Below are 6,088 nucleotides of genomic sequence, written 5' to 3'. Positions count from 1 at the left end.
TATATATATATATATATATATATTATGAGATAGAGATAAAACGGAATATAGAAATAATTAAGGAGAATAAATTAAACAAAAAAATATTCTATCCTATTTTCCTCTTGTCGGATAATACGAAGAAGAAGAAGAAGAAGAGAAGAAAAAGAGAAGAAAAAAGTTAGATGAATTTTCTTACGTAGAAAGAAGCCTTTCTCTTTCTTTAAAATATCACAAAGAAAATAAGATAGGAGTAAGATAAAAATATGGTGTGTGTGTGTGTGAGGATAAAGGTGGGTGGGAGGGTTATAGGGTAGAATAAAAAAAGCAATGCTGTGAAAGGAAATAAGAATCGAGCGAGTGTAACGGTGATGTGTAGTGGTAGTGTCATAGAGAGTGAGAGCAAGAGAAATAAAGAAAGAAAGAAAGAAAAAGGTATCGATATAAAGAGAAGAAGAAGAAGAAGAAGAAGAAGAAAGAAGAGGTAGAGAAAAAAAAGAAGAAAAATAAGCAAAAGAAGTAGAAACGGGAGGGGGTTGATATCGGAGGGGGTGAAGCTAGGGTCGGTTTTCCATCAGCGTGGAAAGGAGCTATGATGGCCACCACCCTCGCTTGCTTGCTCGCTTTTGAAGGTCAAGGTTTCACGCCCCTCTTCCATCGGAGTTACGTGCTAGCGAGTAGGGGTTTGTTAGAGGGGAAGAGGGTGGTAGTAGAAGGGGCTCGAGGGCGTATCGAGCAGAGTAGTAGTGCTGGTAACAGCAGCAGCATCACCACCAGAAGCATCAGCAGTAGTGGTAGTACCACCAGAGCTAGCAGCAGTAGCACCAGAAGAAGAAGCACCACCAGCAGCAGTACCAGTAGCACGAGCAACAACAACAGCAGCAGCAGAAAGATGTTCGTATTAGTGGTGTTGGTTGGTGGTGGTTCGTGGGTGGTTGGTCGTGGTTCGACCGATAGAAAGAGAGAGAGAGAGAAGGTTGAGAGGGGTAGAAAGTTACGTAGGTGGCGCCGGAGGGGTGCCGAGAGCCCGGTACCCAGTATTTATAGCGCTTGCAAACCGATCGATAACGAATAGCGACACTGCGCAGTTGAGAACCCTCGTACCAAAGTCACCCTCCCTTTCTATTCTATTCCTCAACCAGCTTTAACTCACCCCTTTAGATCTTCTTCCTCTTTCTCTTTCTTATCCTTATTCTTCTTCTTCTTCTTTGTACTCCTTTCGGATTTATTTTATTCTTATAGTTTAGTCGTGTTTTCTTTTTTTTTTTTTTTGATAATATTTGTATTCGTTCGATTATTTTGGGAGGTGGGTGTTGTTGTTTTTTCTTTCTTTTTTTTCTCTTTTTATTTTTAATTTAATTTTTTTAATTTTCCATTTATAAAAATATCAAATAATTATCCAGCTAAGCTGAGAACAACAACGTTTATTTTGGCCGTAAATATTTGTCGTTCCGCTCGAGCAAGCGAGACAGCCGAGATGTATCATTGGGATCGTCGAGGGTCCGAAGGTCGACATATCGATTTGCTTGAAATTTGAAGTACGAGGGTTTAACCCTTGCGGCGGGCCTGTGATCGAGTGTATACACGATGAATGGGATATGGTAGAAAGGTAAGGGCGACTACTACTCTCCCTTTACCTTCCTGAAGGTTTACTCAATTTAGAATTTTCATGATCGATTGATTTCTCTCTCTCTCTCTCTCTCTCTCTCTCTCTTTCATAATCATCATCATCGTCATCATTATCGTCGTCGATGATTATGATATCGTTTTATCTCAAATTCACACACACAAAAATATTCCTAATAAGATATAATTTGATTTATTCATTCATTTATTTGTTGTCATCGTTATCATACTTGTCTAATATTTGAAATCAAGAAAGTTGAGAATAACATTACAGAAAGATAATGGGTGGGAGGAGGGATGAAGGTGGGGGGCACGCCCGCATTATCAAAAACACCGGCCAGGAAGATTGTTCTCTCGCAAATGGGCATTGCGCGAGTGCGAATGACAATGGGTATAGAAAAATCGATAGCCGGTGCGTCCGTCGTAGGGTGGACGCATTATCGGTAACATGGTTCCTCGTAATTTTATCGCTAGTCTCTTTCCTTTATAACAAGGAATACTAAATGACATAACTTTTATCAAAGATATCCCCTCATGAGTGGATCATTCAAAAAAATGGATTTAAAATGAAATGAAATAGACAACTGTGCGTACTATAATACAATAGCAGATTAAATGGAAAAAAAGGAATAAGAATAAGAAGAAGAAGAAAATAATGGTAGTGTAGTGTAGTCCGGTTGTAAAAAGAGGGTTGTAAGATAAACGAAAATCGGCGTTCGGGCCGAAGATGTAAAGGGCACGTAGAGAAAGATAGGGAAAGGGTGGGAGAGAACGGTACAAGGTAAAGGACAGGCATATCGGTCAGATGAGAGAGAAAGAAAGAGAGAGAGAGAGAGAGAAGAAGAAGATATATGGTAGATGAGGTGGAAGGGGAAAGGACCGCCCCAAAGGGCGGGGGTAAGTGCATTGCCATCCCTTTCGCGTTACCGGGCCGTACTACTAGTGGGCATCCCCCTCCTTGATCTGTGCGCATGAGAAAGAGAGTGCACAAAAGAGGGCACAAAAACAAAGTCACTGGAGGAGAATAACAGAGAGAGACAGAAATAGAGAAAGAGAAAGAGTGAGAGAGAGAGAGAGAGAGAGAGAGAGAGAAAGAGAAAGGATTCAAGGAAAGTGAGGCGTTTGGGGTTGCTATTGGAGGGGAAGAAAACAAGGTATGGAAAGAGTGAGGGGTGGAAATAGAGAAGGGTAGATCCCGTGCGTTTCGTCGGAGAAGTCGAATCACCGGACGACCGTAAAGGTCGTAGGTGTTCTCTCTCTCTCTCCTCTCTCTCTTTGTTTCTCTCTCTCTCTCTTTCTCTCTCTCTCTCATTTGAGATATATATGTATATATATATATTTTTTTTTTCTTTTTGTATTACCATCTCGCTTCTCAGCGTCGGCACGTACTCCAATCGAGTAGAAGACAACCAACCAGCTGTCTGTTGGTGTCGTTAGTTGTGAACGATGACAGAAAACAGTTCTTAGAATTTATTTTTCCTCCATTTCTTCTTTTTTTTTTTTCTTTTTTTTACAACATGTTGAGTCACTTTTAATGACGATTATTATTATTATTATTATTATTATTACTATTATTATTATATTCTACGTGTAAGAATTAACGTGAATTGGGAGTTACATTTTTGAATACATGACAAGGGAATAGAGGGAGAGAGAGAGAGAGAGAGAGAGAGAGAGACTCGGCAGTGAAAAAGTTTATTCTCGTTTATCGTTGTCCCCCGTATGGAACGATGTTACGTGACGAAAAGTTGGTTATTTTTTTGGAAATTATTATTTTTTTTTTTTCGAGGAGGTGGAGAGAGAAAGAGAAAGAGAGAGAGAGAGAGAGAGAGAGAGGAAGAAAAATGGAGGATAACGAGGAAAGAGTGGTGCGGGCAATCGACCGACCGATGGAAAAATTTCGACGCGGTGGAAAAAGGTGTGCTATGTCAATGTCGCGGCGACTACTAGTACAAATTCCTATTCTTTTTGTTTTCTTTCTTTTCATTTTATTTTTTCGTTTTTTTTTTTTTTTTTTTTTTTTTTTTTTTCCTTTTTTCGATAATTATCGTCGAATAATATTGTTAATATTATTTCGGTGAACTTGAATTGAATTTGGAACGACGACTATCACTCGATCGATCGATTAGACANGTGTCTAATCGATCGATCGAGTGATAGTCGTCGTTCCAAATTCAATTCAAGTTCACCGAAATAATATTAACAATATTATTCGACGATAATTATCGTCGAATAATATTGTTAATATTATTTCGGTGAACTTGAATTGAATTTGGAACGACGACTATCACTCGATCGATCGATTAGACACGCCATATACCATATAAGTTTATATATGTATATACACTTGGACAGACCACTACAAGGATGCTAGCGTGAGTAAGTTTATATGGAAAGAATATTGTTGTACACGCGATTGAAATTATTCGAAAAAGGAAACAAAGAAATGAATGATTTTGCTTTTTCCATTTTCATGTATAATAATCTATATAATACAATATTTTCGTTTAAATCTAGTAGTAATAAGTAGTTACTATATTTGATAGTATTATTTAAAAACAAAAAAAATAGGTTCGAACGGTTTCCTATTATGGCACGTAACGTTAGTTGTATTAGATATCAAAGGTCAATTCGTCTCGTGAATTCTTTTTATGAGGATACAATCTATTATTAGTATCATGATATATATATATTTAAATTATGAATTGACTATGAAACAGTTATATTATACGAAATCATCATTTTCTAATTGTACGTTGTATCATACATAAGATACGTTCCTAATCAATGATTTTTAAAAAAGCATGTTAACTATCGGGAGTTCATACTTTATAAATATAACGTAGTCTATTAAAAATAGAAATTACCGGTAGTTCAACGCGTCGAGCTTTTTTCTGTGGGTGTGTGTCTTTTCTTCCTTCTTTTTCTTTTTAAGAAGAAAAGAGAAAATAAGCTTCCTCGTATTTCTGACTGTAGTTTTATCAAACGAAGAGTTTTTCTTTTTAAAGGGTTTTTCTTTTTCACTTGATAGCTTTATTGATTTTTTTCCCACTCCGATTACGGATTAATTACTTTTTTTAATATCGTATTTATTAAAATTATTATTTTTATTATTGTTATTATTAATGAATATTATAGCTGGAGATTAAGAGGATTTGATATATATTATATTACACAATATTACGCGTTAGAATTTTTTGTTGTTTGTCAAATACTTTATCTTCGTTCGTCGTTTGTGGAGATATTTTTTTCTATTATCTCCTTTTCATTTCTAATAGAACACGATACGCAAAAGATTTTCATTTCAGACCAATATATCATTCATCGTGGCAGGATGATGAAACGATGTTGCATCTTGAAATTCGTGTTGTATAATTATATAGCTTGATAAAAAAAAAACAAAAATCTAATGGCAAATCTTTGACGATATATTCATCGATTTTGAGAGAGATCGAAAATTTTGTCACCTTCCATTTTCTTCTTTTTTAACATTGACGATTACGAATATTGCAATGTACACAATTAACAACAATTGTTACCCCTTTGTCGTCTCGTTGGAATCATTATAGGTTGAAAGATTAATCGTAATCATTATCACATGAAAACGACAATGTACAAGAGAGAGAAAGTATGGAAGAGAAGGAAATTGCAGTTGGGGAAGGGAGAGGGCTATGAAACTAATGAATTACGATGGTATTATCGCGTAATCCATCGATTTACGAGTGAGCGTGAATTTATGGACAAAATATTCGCCGCGTAACGTTTTCTTGCAATCAAATATTTATCTATTTTTCTTTTTTCTTTTTTCTTTTTATTCTTTCTTTCTTTCACTATTGATATGAAAATGTAAGAATAAGGAAGGAAAAATATATAAAGAAAGAAGGATGACTCTGTTATTTTTTTTTTCAATAAATTTACCACCCTAACCAATAAACTTTCAAGGATAAAAAAGATCAATCTACTTTCATCATCATCATCATCATCATCATCATCATCATCATTATTATTATTATTATGTTATGTAAAGAAATTTATTGAAAAAAGTATAAACATCGTTTAATACAGATCAAATCGATTCGATACAAGTTTCGACCCTTTTTACTCCCACACGATAAGTTTATTTTTAGACACCTAGTATATTATATTTTATCCTAACTATTCTCCTCTTCTTTTTCTTCGTCTTCTTTGTCGTCGTCATCTTCCTCGTATTGTATTTTGATACCAAGAATACGACGTGTTTACTTGCCGTGTTTACTGACTTTCCTTGCAATTTTCTTTCTCTCTCTTTCCTTTTTGTTCTATCTCACTCACTCGCTCATCATTTATATTATACTACGTCCCTCGAAGTTGAGTCATTCTCAAGATACGTGTCGCCGCTCGAGTTCATCTCGCGTGCTATTATCACGCGTCGTAGTTTTTATTATTATTATTATTAATAATAATAATAGTAATATAATATTCTTTTTGGAATATTGTAAAATGA

At 35.6% G+C, this 6,088-nt stretch overlaps 1 protein-coding gene and 1 long non-coding RNA gene across 5 annotated transcripts in view; both read left to right on the top strand.

Annotated features, from left to right (window-relative positions):
- LOC106787254 overlaps positions 1 to 3,984 on the top strand; it is a 9,308-nt gene extending 5,324 nt beyond the window's left edge. For 2 of the 4 annotated variants that reach the window (XR_001381760.1, XR_001381758.1), the window contains 3 exons: positions 1,383 to 1,588; positions 3,395 to 3,523; positions 3,913 to 3,984. This is a non-coding gene — a long non-coding RNA (uncharacterized LOC106787254). Of the gene's footprint in view, positions 1 to 122; positions 1,286 to 1,382; positions 1,589 to 3,394; positions 3,524 to 3,912 lie in introns of all 4 variants that reach the window. The other 2 variants (XR_001381759.1, XR_001381761.1) reach the window with 2 other exon arrangements.
- Positions 1 to 6,088, top strand: part of LOC106787253 (DNA-directed RNA polymerases I, II, and III subunit RPABC3) — a gene marked incomplete in the record, with an annotated part of 52,797 nt that overhangs the window by 13,052 nt on the left and 33,657 nt on the right.

This window comes from Polistes canadensis, unplaced genomic scaffold (genome assembly GCF_001313835.1).
Source record: "Polistes canadensis isolate GaletaPanama2010 unplaced genomic scaffold, ASM131383v1 scaffold_96, whole genome shotgun sequence".
Classification (NCBI taxonomy): domain Eukaryota; kingdom Metazoa; phylum Arthropoda; class Insecta; order Hymenoptera; family Vespidae; genus Polistes; species Polistes canadensis.
The sequence above is the reverse complement of the archived record's forward strand: the minus strand, read 5'-3'. Positions and strand labels throughout refer to the sequence as shown.